The sequence below is a fragment of the Ambystoma mexicanum genome, chromosome 3q, assembly GCF_040938575.1.
Source record: "Ambystoma mexicanum isolate Mex_15411 chromosome 3q, UKY_AmexF1_1, whole genome shotgun sequence".
Classification (NCBI taxonomy): Eukaryota; Metazoa; Chordata; class Amphibia; order Caudata; family Ambystomatidae; genus Ambystoma; species Ambystoma mexicanum.
The window spans coordinates 1,071,382,034-1,071,400,667 of NC_090926.1; the positions used below are offsets into that span (position 1 = coordinate 1,071,382,034).

The window sequence follows — 18,634 nt, forward strand, 5'->3', positions numbered from 1 at the left end:
TGTTGAATTGAATCCTCTTACACTACCCTCCCTGTTTTGGTTGCCTGTGGCACATATCCCTTCCCCTGTCCTACATTCTGGTGTTGCAATTACCACTCCTGAGGTGTGGGTCCTCAGCAGGGCTTTTCAGTGGAAGCATTCTCTATGCCCTCAGTGTTCAGACCAACGACTGCCCACATCCATCCCCCCAGCACACCCTGCCGTGCAGCATCTACCACCCACACAGGCTCCTCCGGGTTAGGGGGGTGTGTGCTCCATGTGTCCCGTGGTCCATTGTCTTGGGAGGATAGCTCAGCAGCAACGTGCTAGCCTTGGAAGCAAGATGACACGGAGCACCATAGGTTCGATTCCCGGGTCCGTGCTTAGAAACCTCTGGGTATTAAGCGTGCTATAAAAAACCATTTTCGAGGTCGGGACACCTCACTCTCCCCTGTTTTCATCTAAGGCCCTCTATCGGTTGTCCAATCAGGTCAGACCCATCCCTTTCCCCTGTTTCCCATTTGATCCTCTATTGGGATGGGTACACCTAGGTCTCCCTTCCATTGAGAAGTCTCCCTACTTCCCTGTATTCCACTTGGGTCCGGCCTACTCGCCAATCCTTTTCATTTTTGTGTTCATTTTATGGTACGTGGGTGTTGTTCCTTTTTTGTCCCGTTCTGAGTTGAAGAGCCAAGTTTTTAGAAGTTTTTGGAATTTTTCATGGTCCTTCATGATTTGTATTTCTCTTGGGATGGCATTCCAAAGTTTTATGGCTATGCAAGAGAGTGCTGATCCACCAAGTCTTTTCTTTGTGTATGGTTTAGGTTCTAAGTGGATGTCGTCGCTGAATCCGAGTGTTCAAGTGGGCTGGTAGATGGTGTTTTTCTTGTATGAATTCTGCTCCTAGGCCGTGGTTGCTCTGTGTGTTATGCACATTGTTTTGAAGGTGATTCGTCTTTTGACTGGGAGCCAATGTAGCATCCTTAACGGCGAGTGATGGTGTCCCTGTGTCCCTTCGTGAGAGTTTGACGAGATGTCTGGTAGCTGGTTCTGTATACATTGCAGTTTCTTCAGTAAATAATCCATCATTCTGAGGTATAAGCTGCTGGCGTAGTCTATTGTGGACATGAGGGAGGTGATGGTCCGTGTTTTGTGAGTGAAGGAGAGGAATGATAGAATCTTTTTGACCATGTGTCGATGGAATAAGCGTTTCTTGATTATCGCGTTTACTTGCAGAGCATTCTCAGTGATCCTTATTTCTGCCAGTCTCTTGATGACGATGTTATGGCTCACTGTGCCGAATACTGGGGAGAGGCGAGTAGTATCGGTGCCGAGTCTGTGTTGGTCTTTAGGTCGTCCCATATAGAGCGAAGTCCAGTCGCTGCCTCTCTCATGGGGCTAAAGCCGACTTGTGCATGATTCAATAGTTGGTGATTTTCTGCATGTTCCAGTGTTTGCTTGTAGACATAAGTCTCTAATAGTTTTTGCTGAATAGTGAATGTTTGATATCGGTCTGTAGTTTGAGAGGGCTTCCACATAGCCTGTTGTGTCCTTGAGGTGTGGTTTGATATATGCAGATTTGAATGCTTGCGGTACTCTCACTGTTGTGAGTGATAAGTTGAAGAGATTTACGTAGCATTTCGATGGTGTACCCTGTGTAAGGATTGATTTGTAGATGTCAGATGAGCAGGGGTCCATTGGGGAGCCTGCCTTGTTGCTTTTTTCACCAGACTGGCGAGTTTTTCTCTTGACATTTGGGCGAACTTTTCATCCTGTTCTGTGGTTCCTGGATAGTTAGGGTATGGTTATAGTATGGTTGATTGGTCTGTAATTGTCCCGTCTATGTTAGTGATTTTATTCTTAAAATGATCTGCAAAATCATTGCATTATTTTTGTGAAGTACCGGTGTGTTCTTACATCTAAGGGGTTTTCTCAGCTCGTTTATGATGTTGAATTGTTCTTTTTGTGTGGTGTTGGCTTTAGTGATGCTGTCGTCGTAGTATTTCTTTTTGACTTGGAGTTTCCTATTTGAATGCTCAGATTTGTTTTTGATAATTTATTCTTTTGGCTTGGTCGTAGTTTTCCAAGTTTCCATTTTCTTTCCTTCATTGTATTGAGATGGGGCGTGAACCATCTTGCCACTGCTTTCTTTCGTGATGGAATGAGGTGTTTTTCCGGAAAGATGCTGTCAATTGTTGTGGTGATCCATTTCTGGATTAGGTCTGTCTTTTTGTCTGAGTCTGAAAAATATTATTTTTGGTTCTTAGTTGCTGCTTTTGACAGTATTCGAGTTCTTGTCCAGATCAGGGGACATTTGGGGCGGTTTGGATGCTTAAGATTATAATTGGATAACGAACAGTATAATGAGGTGGTCGCTCCATAGTATTTGTTTTGGTGGCGCAGTTGAGAGCAGTTTTCTATTAGTGAAGATTGCGTCTAGTGTGTCCTGCCGTGTGTCGCTCCTTTCACCATCTGTCGTAATGTCATTGTCTCAAGCTGAGTAGTTAGTGATTTCTGTGAGTGCACGCTCTTGTTCAAACCATATTTTGAAGTCTCTGCGGATGATCATGTGACTTCGTTTGATGGCCAGGTTTGTGATGACTTCTATGAAGGTAGCGTCGTAGATCGGTGGTCCATAGACAAGTATGAATGTGGGTCCGAAGTCAGGTGAGGTACGAGGGATTCACAGTTCGGGATGTTCAGCGGGTCACCTGTTTTTATTTTCAGGTGTTCTTTGTATGCTACTGCAAGTCCACCTGCTCTTTTTTTCCTTTTTTCTATTTACCTCTGTGCATTTGAAGTTGTCGGTGAAAGCAAGCGTCCCCAAACAGCACGATCCTCCCCGCAATGAGAGACAATGAAGGACTCTCCCAAAATGGGAATAAGGCCAAGACAGAGTGCGGGTGAGCGTAAATGGGAGTTTATCAATCAGAATTGGGCATGCAAAGAACTCTGCAAACTCCGAGAGCGCTCTGTCTGACAATAGCAAAGACAGGCGTATATATTTACAAAAAACGTCATCAAAACCTACATACTATAGGGGGCACAAGTTCATTGGGATTGGGTGGCGACGACTAACTATAGGTGCTGCTGCGGTGTGGTTGGTCTTGGCTGGAGGACGTCACTGGTCACCCTCGTGGGTTGGGCTGGGCCTGGCAGGTCGGCTTGAGTTCATCCGGGCGGTGTTGGTGTGCTGAGGCGGCCTGTGGCAGAGATGAATGCCTTTCCTGACTTGCTTGCCCTCTGCCATGCACCCCGCAGTCATTCAGTCATTTACAGTTCTATTCTCTTTAGTAAATCTTTCAATAGGTTAATGCAACACAGGAGGAATGCACCTTGTGAGGGGTCTGGAGATAATATATCGAGGCCTGGTTACTTGTGATCTGTTGACCGGGACCGTGGGTCGTGGGGCTAAGCTTCGGGGACTGGGGCGGGTGGTACAGGTCTTTTTGTCTTGTTAGAAGTGGTTATAGATGTTTCGCTGTGTGTCGTCAAAGTGTTGGGTGTCCTGATTGCACAGGGCCATAAGTCTGAGACAGTCCAGTGGGTTGTGGGGTTTACGAGGGGGCACTTGAGTTTAAACTAAGGTTTACTGCTGTGCTGTAAATAATGCAGGTGGCTGGCCGCGGCCTTGGGTGCTGCAGTGGGGTTACAAGTCTTTGAAGCAGCTCCAGTCAGGTCGGGGGAGGCGTGATAGCACAGAGCGGGGCTCTGTTCTCATGTCTTGGCAGTCTTCTGAGGGAGGGAGGGGGATGCATCGAGACCTTGTACGCTTTCACAAAGGTATCTCCCTTGTGTGTTGCTGAATATAAGTAAAGACATCGCAAACATTTGAATACTTTCTATAATACTTATTTAAAATCACTTCGAAACATGCATTTAACCTTGGCTGGGTGTGTTTCCGTTATACCCAGTCTGAGCACCATTTTTGTACATTACATTCTAGCAGCTACAGCGTTTTAGTTACACGCATATATATATTTGCAGTAAATGAGGTAGTGGTTAGATCAGTGGAGTACATAGAAAACGATCCGCCCCTGTACGTGACGGTGGTAGCATATGCGGGGCTCAGACATTCACACATGATAAGTGCACGCTTGCGCATTCTTGACATGAGTTCATATTATAGTTGCATCCGCGTTCTCGCGTACTCTAGCAGCATTAGTTTTATTTATGGCGCGAAACCATGTGAGGTAGGCTGCCCAGTGATACACGCAACGAACAGATCCCTGGAGCGTCCCTTTATCATTAGCATCCACCTGCAATGGTGCGAGCTCGCCATATCTTATATCATAGGAGCATACTCTCTCATTTTAATACATTCTACAGGCGTTTGTATTTTATGGAAGAAGGAAATAATGCAAGAGGTCTTGACATTATTATATACATATATATAAAGACTGTCTGCCATCAGAGGACCATTTTACTGTTCTTCCCATTGTTCAGGCCTGCTGGCCGGGTCATGCTGATAGTGATGGTACACTGCGGGAGGTGAACTGTTACAATGTTAGCGTATTGCGCCAGCTCATGTCCGTCTTTTCCGTGGGAACGTGCTCGCAGCGGATCTGCCAGGGTGCTGCGGCAACAGGGATGTTCTCCAAGGGTGGGGGCCGCGCTACAGTGCGCTGAGCTCACACCATCTTTACTGGGCAGAGAATGGTTTTTGGGCCTAACCAAATTTGTGTTGTGATCAATAGATGTGGGCATTCGATACGTGTGGGCAATGTCTCCAGTGGGTGAACCCCCCCCACCACCTGGGCCCGGGTGGCATGAGGGAACGCCCAATGGGCCATAGCCCTCACCTGGGGAAGAAACGCAGGCGAGAGGGGTCTCTTGGACCCGTCCTCCCCTACATTTCCCCCCTTTCGTTACTTAAGTAACGAATTCTTTAACTCCTCTATCCTTCTACATTCTGCTTCGTCCATCACCGCCTCATCCCATGCAGGAGTTCCTTTGATAGGCATCCATGCTCTGCACACCCCCCTTAAACTCTCACCTCTCCTGGCGTATTCATCTGGAGTACACGTAAGATATATGCACCCACCATCTCCTTCCAAATCTACCCACACTTCCTCGTACCATTCTAGTATGCGGGGCTCTTTGATGGTGGTGTGCCATAGCTTATCTACAATATCCTTGTCGTGGTACATGGGCACCAGTTGGTACCTTGGTGTGTTGTCTACCCCTGTTTGTACTTGTGCTTCTTGCACCGTTTTTATTGTACCGTGTGAGTTGCCCATTGTCACCATCATCATTGCACCATTTGGTACTGCGTTAGCACAGACTCGAAGACCCACCTGGCATAGGCAAAAAATCAAAAGGAGGAACACCACAGCTGGCATCAAAAGTTTCATCGTTGTTCCAAGCCATGAGGGGACCCAGGAGAAGAGGTTATCGAACCATGTACTATCTACTGCTCCGCCTTCATCTTCATTTTTTCTCCTAGGTTGTGGACTGCTTCGATCACATTGGACAGGGAGCCGTTTTCTGCGTCTTCAGAAGGTACGAAAGTGCAACAGGCACTTCCTATTTTTCGGCAAACACCGCCGTCCATCGCCGTCAACAGGTCCAGGACATACCTGTTTTGCATGGTCATCAGTCGCAAGGCTCTTAGTTCGACCTTTATTATGTTAAAACCTTCTTCAGTGTCGTTCGCCAGCTGAATTAATTCCCAGCGGGTTATCTGGAGCCATTTTGCGTTAGCCCTTGCTTGGACACTTGATACGAGCGAGGCAAAAAATGTTTCTGCTGAGCTGAATAATCGATATTTGTCTGGGATCTGGGCCAATAGTTCTGATGATGCCTTTGATATATAGTTTGATGCTCGTCTGTTGCGGGTGAGCACCTCTTCCTTGCTTCCAGAAGACAGGACATACATTCGTGGTTCTGCAGTTGGTTGGCCCACACTCTGTTGTGTGCGTTCCTGTGTCCCTTTGCTTCCATCGATGTGGCTTTCTGGTATCACCATTAGAGCTGAGTGCAGAGTGGCCATTGAGCAGCTGCCACTCCACGACGGGGGGAGGTGTAGGTATGCCTGTTTTCCACATACCCAATACGTGTCCATAAGGGCCGCAGTCCCTTTTCTTAGGTCTGGGATAGTGAGGGTTTTGTTGCACTTCTTGTTCGTCCCCATGGACGTTCTCCCCTCTCCTTTGAAACATAGTTCATAGTCTATTTCATTCTGCAACTTGAAAGGCTTTTCGATGGGCGTGACCCAGGTTAGTTTTGAAATGTGTTCTCTCCATACAGGTGTGCATGTTTCTTCTATCCATTGCAATTTCTCCGGTGCCACACCCCTCAGTGCTTCAGCTTTACACATTACTTCTTCATTCTTCCACTTGTTATCAGAAAAAAGTGTCCCTTCAATTGCAAAAAATGGTTCTTTCAGACATACAACCCCTGACGGTTTTGGGTAGCACGTTTTCTCGTTCTGCAGCATTTGAAAAGTCACTTCATGTGCCTGGAAGGTGTTCTTAATTCTGCACAACGTGAGATGAAGGAGACATTGGGCATCTATAATCGGCAACTCTTTGGGTAACAGCACTTTGGGTGTACCTGATGCGTGAGGGATGAGGGAGCAAACATAACAGCTCTCGTTTGTTGTTTGTTTAGCTGTGGCACTCATGTCTGCATACCACTTATTTGTTTGGTGGGGGTGTCGTGGGTCTTCCATCTTATCTAAGCCTAGCCCATGGTACTCATCATACTTCCTCCTTCCTGCTTCCCTCTTCCGTCTATTGTTCTTATTCCTCATATTCTTCCCGATTCCCTGGGCAAGAGACAAAATAGACCCCCCTTTCTCATTCCCGCCCCCCTTCACCCAGTCATCATATAATATTTCATGTGTTTCTCTAATTCTTTGAATCTCTATGGCCGTGGGGGCAGGTTGGCTGGTGGGGGTATTATACAACCAGGATATGGCAGAGGGGTTTCGGTCGTTTAAACTGTGAGCATTGTAATTAGACATCTCAGGTGGGGACAGTGTGTTGTATTGTCTTTCACTTTTTGGCTTTCCATCATGTGAGATGACAACATTGGGTGATGTAGTATAGTAGCCCCACACAAGTTTAGTTCCATCCCATACCAAAAAATCACCTTCCCTTGTAGTTGCGTTGACACTTGCAGTTGTATTGGTCCCAATAGTTGCGTTGCTCCCTCCCCCCTCGTTCATCTCAATAGAGATGAACGCTATGAACCAGTATGTAACCAGACCAAATAATAGTGTAAAAAACAATATAATGCACGCAGATAGTCCACATTCATACGAATATATACATTTCACAGTTAACCATTCTCTAATTCTAGTAAATTTATCCGTTGCAGGCCGCCCGTTAGATGCCATGGAAGCTCCTGTTTTAAGATATAAAAGTGCATTGAGTGCATACATGTAAACATTTTTGTTGGCACCATCAGTGCCAATATACATGTGACGGGGAATGGAAGCGGGTGGGGATACGGGGAGGGGTATTCACAGACAAGGGTGTATACAAACTCATAATATAATATATATATATATATATATATATATATATATATATATATATTCGCACTCAACAAGATAAAAGTTAAAACAAAATTTATCAGTTGTGCATTTCTTAAAATTCACTACCAGCACATACACGCAAGTTCATGTTCAGTCATTCTGTTCAGTCGCAGCGTTTGCTGTTGTCTGTGCCTCCTCATCTACCTCCTCTTGTACGCTGCTATATGCCTTCCGTACATCGGTCAAATGCACCCAGTACCTCAACCCTTTGACCTTTACCGCCGTAGGCGTGCAAAATATTACTTCATATGGGCCATGGAATCGTGGTGCATTCCACCGACGCACAAAACTTCTGACATATATCCAGTCGCCTGGCATTAGCTGCAGTTGTGGCTCTTGCTCCGTGACAGCGCCTGTTACATTTCCCTCTTCTCTAGTGAAGGGTGGGGACAATTGCTTTGCTATCACGCGCGCTGCCCTTGTCAGCTTCTTTAAATAGTCTGTGAACTCATCTCCCAATATCGCGGCGCTTCTGTGAGCGTCCGAGTGTTCGCGCAGTGGTGAGTGTGCTGTGTTCATCCGTCTCCCAGTCACGATCTCGTGCGGGGACAAATGGTGGTCTTTGCTTGGCTGGTTTCGCAACTCAAATAGCGCAAGCGGTAGGCAGTAAATCCAATTCTTTTTTAATGAGAAGCATAGTTTTGATAACCTGCCTTTCAACAGTCCGTTCATCTTTTCCACTACGCCATTACTTTGAGGATGATAAATTGAGCATAATTTATGTTTTATTCCCAGCAATGTAGTCACTTCCTTAAAAAGCTCATTCACAAAATGAGTGCCATTGTCTGAGCGGATCACGTCACAAATTCCCCAGCGCGGGAATACTTCCCTTACTAGGAACTTGGCGGCGCTCTTGGCATCGGGTCGCGCGCAGGGTCCTGCTTCCACCCACCTTGAAAATGGGCACACGACCACAATCATGTACCGTGCACCATTACACCTTTCCCCCATGTCTGCGTAATCTATGTGTAGTTCCTTGAATGGGCCAATGGGGTTAGGGATTGTTCCCCGGAGGGTGCGTAATGTCGTCCCTGAATTGTATATTTGGCATGTTGTACATTCCATTGCCAATCGAGACACGTGCTCCTGAAGACAGGGCACGAACCATTCTTCCTGTATTTCTGCTGCGATGTGTTGTTTGGTGTTATGTGCAGGGAAGTGTAGCTGTTGGAATGCAATCTCTAGTAACTGAATTGGCATTACCACCTTTCCCGAGTTATTTTGCCTCCACAGTAGGTCTGTTCCTGACTTGCTGCACCCTCGCTTTGTCCACAAGAGTTTTTCCTCTGCACTGGCTCCTTCCTGTAATTCTATTATTTGTGGTATGGGCATGATATTATATCCCTCTGTGGGCTCTTCGTTTGTTTTGTCCTTAAGCATGTACTCACCTTTGTCACTTTTCTGAAAATAGGAAGCCTCCTTGGCGGCCGCGTCCGCTGCCGCGTTCCCTAAAGACACAACATCTGTGTTGGACGTATGTGCTTTTCACTTTACTATCGCTACTGCAGTGGGGTTTTGCAGGGCCTCAATTAACTCTTTTAACAATTCTGCATGCTGTACAGGTGTTCCATCTGCCCTCCTAAAGCCCCTCCGCCCCCATCTTGCTAGTCCTCCATGTACTGTTGTTGTCATATAAGCTGAGTCTGTGTATATCGTCACTGCACACCCCTTTGCTGCATGTAGTGCTTCTATGAGGGCAATCAGTTCTGCTGCCTGCGCGGAGTAATGTGATGGGAGACGATATTGTACCAGTGTTTCATACTCACCGTCTTCTAACCTCACCACTGCCATGCCAACGTGTTTTTCGTCCGTGTCAATAGATGCGGACCCATCTACAAAGTACACTTCCCCTTCGCTTAGAGCGTTCTCACACACCACTGTCTCTTCCCCACTTCCTCCTGTGTAGGTTGCGCAATCGTGGTTCTGCATGTCTTCGAGCGTGCACGCTTCTGTAATGAATGTGGCGGGATTCACTGTTTTGCATCTCACTATATGGATGTTGGCACTGGACAGTATAATCTCGTAGGCGGTTGCCCGCTGTGTGGTCAGTGTGCTTTTTGATCTCTCGAGTATGGCAAATAATGAATGTTCCACAAACAATGTCACAGAACAGCCCATTACTATTGTGGCACTTTTCTCAATCGCGAACGCGGCTGCAGCGAGTGATTGCTCGCACGCGAAATGGCCCTGCATCACGGCATCTAAAGTGCCACTATAGTAGGCCAATGGCTTGTGTCCTAAAGATGTTTTTTGTGTCAAGACTGCTGTCATCAGTGTTTCCTTGCAGTGTGAGAATAGGTAAAACTCGCGTCCATAATCAGGGTTTGCGAGTACTGGGGCGCTTGAAATCAACTCTTTTAGTGTTTGGAAGGAGGAACTCATCTCTTCTGTCCACTCCATCTTCCTGTTCTCCTGTTGGGCCACTTTTAATGCTTGTAATAAGGGCCTGGTGTATGCCGCATAATCTAATATCCATGCTCGGCAATAATTGCACATTCCCAAAAATTTCTGCATGTCTTTTACTGTTGTGGGTTCTTGTACTGATCTTATGGCTTCTACCCTGTCTGGTATTATTCTTTTCCCATCTCTTGAAATCAGCTGCCCTAGGTACAGGACCTCTGTCAGACAGTACTGTAGCTTTCCCTTGTCCACTTTGTACCCCTTGTTGGCCAGCAAGGTCAACAATGTTACGGAATCTGCTCTGCATGTCTCTCCGTTTCGTGCGCAGACTAGTAAATCGTCCACGTACTGAATAATGGTGCTCTCAACTGATAGGTTTCCTAGGTCTTCATGTAATACACGATTGAAGATGCTCGGGCTCTCGCAGTAACCCTGTGGTAATCTGCAATGCTCATACCTTTTACCCCCCAGTGTGAAGGCGGTAAGGTATCTACTCTCTTCAGCCAGGGGTATAGAGAAAAATGCGTTTTTTAAATCCACTACTGTGAAATGTGATGCCTCTTTCGGGATGCTGCACAGTATTGATGCGGGGTTCGGGACTAGAGGGAACTCCTTCTGAATTACATCATTGAGGGGGCGTAGGTCTTGTATCATCCTCCACGACCCTCCTTTTGCTTTTTTGATCGGATAAATGCACGTGTTACATGGGGAGTTTGAAGGCACTATTATCCCTTGTGCCAGTAGGGCATTTATTGTCTCTTTTATCCCTTCTTCAGCTTCACGAGACAGAGGATACTGTTTAACTCGTGGTAAAATTGCTCCTTGCTTTAACTTTATTACCACAGGCTGTACTCCATGCAACAGCCCCACATCATGGGGGCCTGTTATCCATAAGTTGTTTGGTACGAGCCTCATGTCGTCATCAAAAAACGACGGTGGTGCTCCTACCACTGTCATCAATTGGACGGGAGTCTCCCTGGCTTGTATTAAAATATCACAGGGCATCGCTATCTCCATCACTATTTCACCATCATCTTCTGAGTCTGAGAAGAGATCCTCATCTGTTACCTCTCGCAGGGCGATGTTGGCGTTTGTGCATAGCACTGTTATTGTTATTGTTATTTTGCACTTATATAGCGCCTTATATACCATTGGTATGGTCTGAAGGCGCTGGTAGGTTGAACGCCCTTGGGAACCGAAGTTCAGATCAGTAGAGAGAGTAGGGAGAGTCAAAAGGTGCGTGTGTGCACCGGATATGTGTGCAGCTCGTGCGGTACACAAAGTATTAGCTGATTCTTATTGGTAGGTGTGGTGGTTGAGAGATCAGGAGAATGTGTTCGTTCTGGCAGGATTTATCCGGAACGGATGTGGCTGCGTTAGGCCTGAGGAGAACGCCTGGCTGGGGGTGTGAGACCAGCAGTGTTTACATAGAATGATGTGGAGTAAGCGGTGGATGTTCGTATGGGAACAGTTATACCGAATGGTGTCATAGTATCTCTGTGTTCTAGTTGAGTGGTGATGTAAAGGAGAGAGTAAGCGTGGGGTGTGGTAAGAATGGTTATATGCTCTTTCAATGTGCAAACTTCTAAAATCACTTTCACAGAGAGGCTACCGGGCGAACTTCTAAGTATAATTTTCCATACAGAGGCTATTGGGAACGTTTCTAAATTCAGTTTATCAGCGAGGCTACTAGGCACACTTCTAAGTGTAACACTCGCGGAGGCTATTGGGTACACTTCTAAATGCAAATTTTCACAGAGCGTCTACTGGGCTACATTTCTAAGTTCAATTTTTCAGAGAGGTTATTGGGCAAACTTCTACTTGAGACTTTCCAGGGTGTCTATTGGATACACTTCTATAATCAACTTTCACGGATGCTATTGGTAGCACTTCTAAATGCAGCTTTCACAGTGTGGCTAATGGGCACACTTCTAGATGCAGCTTTCACAGAGGATATTGGGCCCATATCTAAATTCAATTTTCCACAGAGAGGCTACTGGGCGCACTATTAACTTCATTTTCCAGCGAGGCTATTGGGGATACTTCCAAATTCAGTTTTCCAGCGAGGCTATTAGGAACATTTCTAAATTCAATTTACCAGGGAGGCTATTGGGCACACCTCTAAATGTAACTCATTGCGGCTAATGGGTACACCTCTAAATTTCACAGAGGGGTTGTTGGGCACACTTCTGAAAGCAACTTTCACAGAGTGGTTATTGGGAACACTACTAAATTCACAGCGAGGTAATTGGGCACACTTCTAATGGAACTTTCCAGAGTGTCTATTGGGTTCATTTCTAAATGCGGCTTTCCAGAGTGTCTATTGGGCACACTACTGAATGCAATTTTCATAGAGTGGCTATTGGGCTCATTTCTAAATGCATCTTTCACAGAGGATCTTGGGCACACATCTAAATTCAATTTACCAGAGAGGCTATTGGGCACATTTCTAAGCTTGACGGAGAGGCTGTAGGGCACACTTTCTAAATGCAACTTTTACATGCTAACTTTCACAATTCCGCCAAGGAGTGGACATGCCAACTTTCACAGTTTTGGAGTGGACATGCTAACTTTCACAATTCCGTCTAGGAGTGGACATGCTAACTTTCACAGTTCTAGAGTGGACATGCTAACTTTCACAGTTCTAGAGTGGACATGCTAACTTTCACAAATTCCGTCTAGGAGTGGACATGCTAACTTTCACAATTCCGTCTAGGAGTGGACATGCTAACTTTCACAGTTCTAGAGTGGACATGCTAACTTTCACAGTTCTAGAGTGGACATGCTAACTTTCACAGTTCTAGAGTGGACATGCTAACTTTCACAAATTCCGTCTAAGAGTGGATATGCTAACTTTCACAATTCCATCTAGGAGTGGGCATGCCAACTTTCACAATTCCGTCTAGGAGTGGACATGCTAACTTTCACAGTTTTAGAGTGGACATGTTAACTTTCACAATTCCGTCTAGGAGTGGACATGCCAACTTTCACAGTTTTAGAGTGGACATGCTAACTTTCACAATTTCGTCTAGGAGTGGACATGCTAGCTTTCACAATTCCGTCTAGGAGTGGACATGCTAACTTTCACAGTTCTAGAGTGGACATGCGAACTTTCATAATTCCGTCTAGGAGTGGACATGCTAACTATCACAGTTCTAGAGTGGACATGCTAACTTTCACAGTTTTAGAGTGGACATGCTAACTTTCATAATTCCGTCTAGGAGTGGACATGCTAACTATCACAGTTCTAGAGTGGACATGCTAACTTTCACAACTCCGTTTAGGAGTGGACATGCTAACTTTCACAATTCCGTCTAGGAGTGGACATGCCAACTTTCACAGTATTAGAGTGGACATGCTAACTTTCATAATTCCGTCTAGGAGTGGACATGGTAACTTTCACAATTCCGTCTAGGAGTGGACATGCTAACTTTCACAGTTCTAGAGTGGACATGTTAACTTTCATAATTCCGTCTAGGAGTGGACATGCTAACTTTCACAGTTCTAGAGTGGACATGCTAACTTTCACAATTCCATCTAGGAGTGGACATGCCAACTTTCACAATTCCGTCTAGGAGTGGACATGCTAACTTTCACAGTTCTAGAGTGGACATGCTAACTTTCACAAATTCCGTCTAGGAGTGGACATGCTAACTTGCACAGTTCTAGAGTGGACATGCTAACTTTCACAATTCCGTCTAGGAGTGGACATGCTAACTTTCACAATTCCGTATAGGAGTGGACATGCTAACTTTCACAATTCCGTCTAGGAGTGGACATGCCAACTTTCACAATTCCGTCTAGAAGTGGACATGCCAACTTTCACAATTCCGTCTAGGAGTGGACATGCTAACTTTCACAATTCCATCTAGGAGTGGACATGCCAACTTTCACAATTCCGTCTAGGAGTGGACATGCTAACTTTCACAATTCCGTCTAGGAGTGGACATGCTAACTTTCACAGTTCTAGAGTGGACATGCTAACTTTCACAAATTCCGTCTAGGAGTGGACATGCTAACTTGCACAGTTCTAGAGTGGACATGCTAACTTTCACAATTCCGTCTAGGAGTGGACATGCTAACTTTCACAATTCCGTATAGGAGTGGACATGCTAACTTTCACAATTCCGTCTAGGAGTGGACATGCCAACTTTCACAATTCCGTCTAGGAGTGAACATGCCAACTTTCACAATTCCGTCTAGAAGTGGACATGCCAACTTTCACAATTCCGTCTAGGAGTGGACATGCTAACTTTCACAATTCCATCTAGGAGTGGACATGCCAACTTTCACAATTCCGTCTAGGAGTGGACATGCTAACTTTCACAATTCCGTCTAGGAGTGGACATGCTAACTTTCACAGTTCTAGAGTGGACATGCTAACTTTCACAATTCTGTCTAGGAGTGGACATGCTAACATTATGGCAATCTATGTTATTTGGTGGTAAGATAGAGTGGCGTGGGCTTTCTGGAGTGGAGTGATTGCTCTACTCCCCTACCCATTCCACACTCACTCACTGTGCGCCACTCACACCCTTCCTCATCCACTCCGATCACAGCTATTCTCTTCGCTGACACTTGCACAGCGTGCAAATCTAACGATACCACTGACCCTGGTGCTGCGTTGGGGCATACTATGGGGCGGAAGAGGAACTCCGCCGGGATCCTCCAGTCCATGCTCCTCAGCTCGGGAATTATGAGGGCCAGAGTCTTCAGCCCTTTGATAAACATTTCCTCATTTTGTGGCATTCCTCGTATTTCCTGCGTGGTTGTGTGGGCTTGCACTACCAACATTGCACGCAAGGGGCATATCCCGGGTGTGGAACACACTATCCCTCTCTCGGTAAATGATATGGTCATGTTGAGTTTGCTCAGGAGATCCCTCCCTAGCAAGTTAATTGGGGAATGTTCGTAATATAATAAGGGTGCCTTCACTGTCTTACCCCCCACTGTCACATCCAAAACTTCTGTGTAAGGAACTTCAACTACAGCCCCAGAGAACCCCTGCGTCTCTAACTTCCTGTTAGATAACGGGAATCGGCCCTCTCTGATACATGATTTCTCCGCTCCCGAATCAACCATGTATATAAACTGCTTGTTTCCTATCTGCGCCCCTACCAATGGTTCCTCCGCTGCATCGTAGGTGGTAGATAGAACTGGACACGCAAGTGTTCTCTGTGGGCTGTCCTATGCGGGGTATCTTGTCGCCCCTCCCTCAGTAAAGACATTTCCGGAAACTACCGACATGCCGCTGTAAGGCGCTGGCGCTGGCGCGGGGGCCCCGTTTGCTGTTGTCGCCAAAGGGTTACCTGGCGTGTATTGCATACTGTCATTGTTTTGGGGGTGGTTCTGTGTCCTATACTGGTGTCCTTGTTGCTGGCCCGTGGTACCCTGGCCAGGGTTCCTTAGCTGCTGTTGTCCCATTGGGAGACCGTATGGGCTTCCCGGGTGTGGATGTCCATAAGCCTCCCCCTCCTGGAACCCATTGTTTTGTCTACTTCTGCACTCCCTGGAGTAATGTCCCCATCTTCCACAGTTCCAGCAACTCCCTTGGGGGCCCCTGGGACCCTGCCATCCATTTCCTCCCATTCCTCCATACCCCTGTCCGCCTCCTCTCCGGCCCCTGTACCCACCTCGTCCCCCTCGAGGGGTCCACTCTTGCCACTGCGGGCTTCCACCTTGCTCTTGCTCAGTCCACTGCCGCTGCGCTGGTCCTGCCCAATTAGTTGCCACCCTTCCTTGGAGTGCTATCAGCCCCTCCTCCTCCTCATCTCCCTCCCTACTGTGTGGGAGCGCGGCTACTGCTGCTGCAACCTTCACTAACTTTGACTGTACTAACTTCGCCTCGTCTGCCAATCTTTTCTGCGCCACCTCCTTCTCCCTCTCCTTTATTCGTTTACAATGGTGTACTATTATGCTCTGAATTTCTGGCCATCCTTTTGCTTCAATACCTGCTATCTTGTCGAGCGCCTTCTGCACTTCCTTTGGGAGCCCTCTCTTCATAATAAAATAAAATAAAGATGTCGATTGATACCAGGGCGTGCCCGTTTCTGCTCTCCACATCTCTTGGACCCGGAAAATATAATCCATAGCCTCTTCCCCGTCATTCATTGTACACTGCATCACTGACTGCAAGTCTGGTGTGTCTGGGAATGTTTCGCGTAAGGCATCCCACACCCTGGCACGCACCGTGTTAAATGATGCCCCATCATGGCGGTCACAGTCTAGCGTTACTCCCGGGAAACCGGCCTTAACCCATACCCTTTCAGCCTGGTCACCTACCGCTGATACGAGTAGACTTTTCACGTCTCCTATGGCTAGGGGTACCCCGGCAGTATGTTTCTCAAAGGCATATATCCACTTACTTGCCCCTCCTGACAACGGGGGCAATAGCTTTAATAAATTGGCTTTATCCATCTGTGCCCATGGGATATAGTTAGGCCTCCCTCCTCCCCTGTGTATCAACGGGAGCTGTAGCCTTCCTTTTGCCGTTCCGTCCGGACCCGTTTGAGCTGTTGATGTCCCCAGTGATGCCATTTTTCCCACTCTGTTCCTCAGTCGGCCCGTCCACTCATCATCCAGGGTTCTCAGCGAACACGTACCTTCATCCCCCTCGCTTCCCCCTCCTATTGCCATACTCAACCTGTCGCTTTCTTCTACCTCGTCCCTTATATCACACAGCAACTCCTCTCTAATTCCCCCCCCGCCTTTCCTCACTTGCACCATCTCCCTCTCCGGGCCCTACTTCTATTATTCGCGTTGGTTCTTCCTCAATTCTGAACAAAATCTCGCCCTTTTTCCACCCCTCTTCAGGCTTTCTATTTTCACCTGGCGCTCTGGACGTGCGCCCTGATCTAGGTGCATCTAGTGCTGTCCGTTCGCATATGTCTTTTATCCTAGAGAGCTCATCCTTTGCTATCGTCAGTCTTGATTCTAAATCATCTGTGAGCTTCTCTATATCTGCCCTTTGTGCGCCTGCCTGGGCTCGCTCCCTCGTGCTCTCGTATGGCGGAGGTGCCGTGAGCCGGAGGGGTGTGGTATCTCTCGGGGGAGGTATGTAAGTGGGATCACTGTACCCCTCTGCGGGCACAGGCTTCTTTATTATCGGGTACAAACTTATTACTTCTACTGGTGGCGCTACATTTGAGCCTTCTTTGACATCTTTTTGTATTAGCAGTGGATTGTCTGTGGTGGACGGGAGATCAGGATTTAGTGCTGGTGTCTTAGGCGGTGGTACCTCTTCAAATAACCTCCAGAGATCTAATATTTCCCTCCTATTTTGCAGCTGCTTTCCTTTGTATTTTAGATAAATGCATGTGGCCACTGTATCCAGGACACTTTTATCAAACGACCCTCCCTCGGGCCAAATCTGGGGTAACCCCTCCCCCTTTAGCTCGGTCACCCATTGGTCGTGATATTTTTTAATCCGCTCCACGTATCCCGGGAGATTCTTACAAATATGTGATAAGGGTGTTTCAGCCCCCATCTCTGTGCCCTCCTAGTACTGATGTGCCTTGTGTGTTTGCAACTACAATGTAAGTGTCGTATCAATATTATTCTTTATATTTTACGTCACATGCAATGTTGGGTCCCTCTGGGCTCTCCCCCTCCCTGTCTGTACAATACAAAACTGGCCGTACACAATGTCAATTATGTTCTTTTTGAGGGGCACATACAAGAGCAACCCATTCTTTGGTTTGACAATATCAGACTGGAAATCAAAAAGGTACTCACTCACTCCACTATATTGGCGTTGTCTAGAGAGAGAGAAAAAAAACTTTTATCCGGCCACACTTATCATGACCATTTAACTATTATCCACTTATAATCGCTCACACATTCACAGCATCAAAATCTCTTCTAGCACATACGAGGTGCACACACCTCTTGGCACCATTCACCATTCAAGCTGCCCTCCCTTTCCTCCCTAGCCGGCTGTCCCTAATCGCCTTATTTGAGTATCTAGATACCCATATATATATATATAGATATTAACCCGTTTTCCCCTCCTTCTAATAGGACTCTTTTTCTCTTACTCTCTCCCTAAGTCTGTGCTAATCACAGTTCTTTATTCCCCGCCCCTACCCTAAAAGAAAAGGAAAAAAGTAATAGCGGTCACTAATGTACTCTCAGTGTCCCCTTTTGCTGAACACTTTTATTTTATACTCCACTTCTTCATATATTCCCAGTACTAGTTGAGATAGCACTATGCGGCGCCGCCTTCCACCCCCTTTCGGAGCTAGGTTCCCTTTACTTTTATCTCTTATTCACCTCTTAATCCTAATGGCCATATGCAAAGAAAAAGCAAGGAAAATTTAAGATGATCTTCAGTAGATCTGCGTACCCCCTCTTCGTTTCCTGTCCTACACTTCACTCCCTGCTCCCCTTAAGATCGCTCGCACTCAGTACTCACGTGCCCGTCTTGAACCGATATTCTCCGAAACTGGGTCCGTCCAGGCAGTGTCGCCGTCAGCTCAACGGTCAGCCCCGGCTCCGGCGAGCAGTACTCAAAGGGGATTTTTCAACCGGGATCCCGTACCCCCTCTCTATTGAGTGCGCACTTCTTAGTGTACCGGTCGCCGTTGGTGGGCAGCCTCCCGGAGCCGGCTCACCGTGCGTATCCCTTTTCGACCGGAGATTCTCGTGCCAAACGGGGACGGTTAACAGGAGTTTAGGAAGAAATAAATATCACGCTATCGGGGTCACCACTGA

The 18,634-nt window shown here is 46.8% G+C and overlaps 1 protein-coding gene across 1 annotated transcript in view; it reads left to right on the plus strand.

The window, feature by feature from the left end:
• LRRC45 (leucine rich repeat containing 45) overlaps nucleotides 1-18,634 on the plus strand; it is a 366,996-nt gene that overhangs the window by 7,490 nt on the left and 340,872 nt on the right. The gene's annotated exons all lie outside the window — the stretch shown is intronic.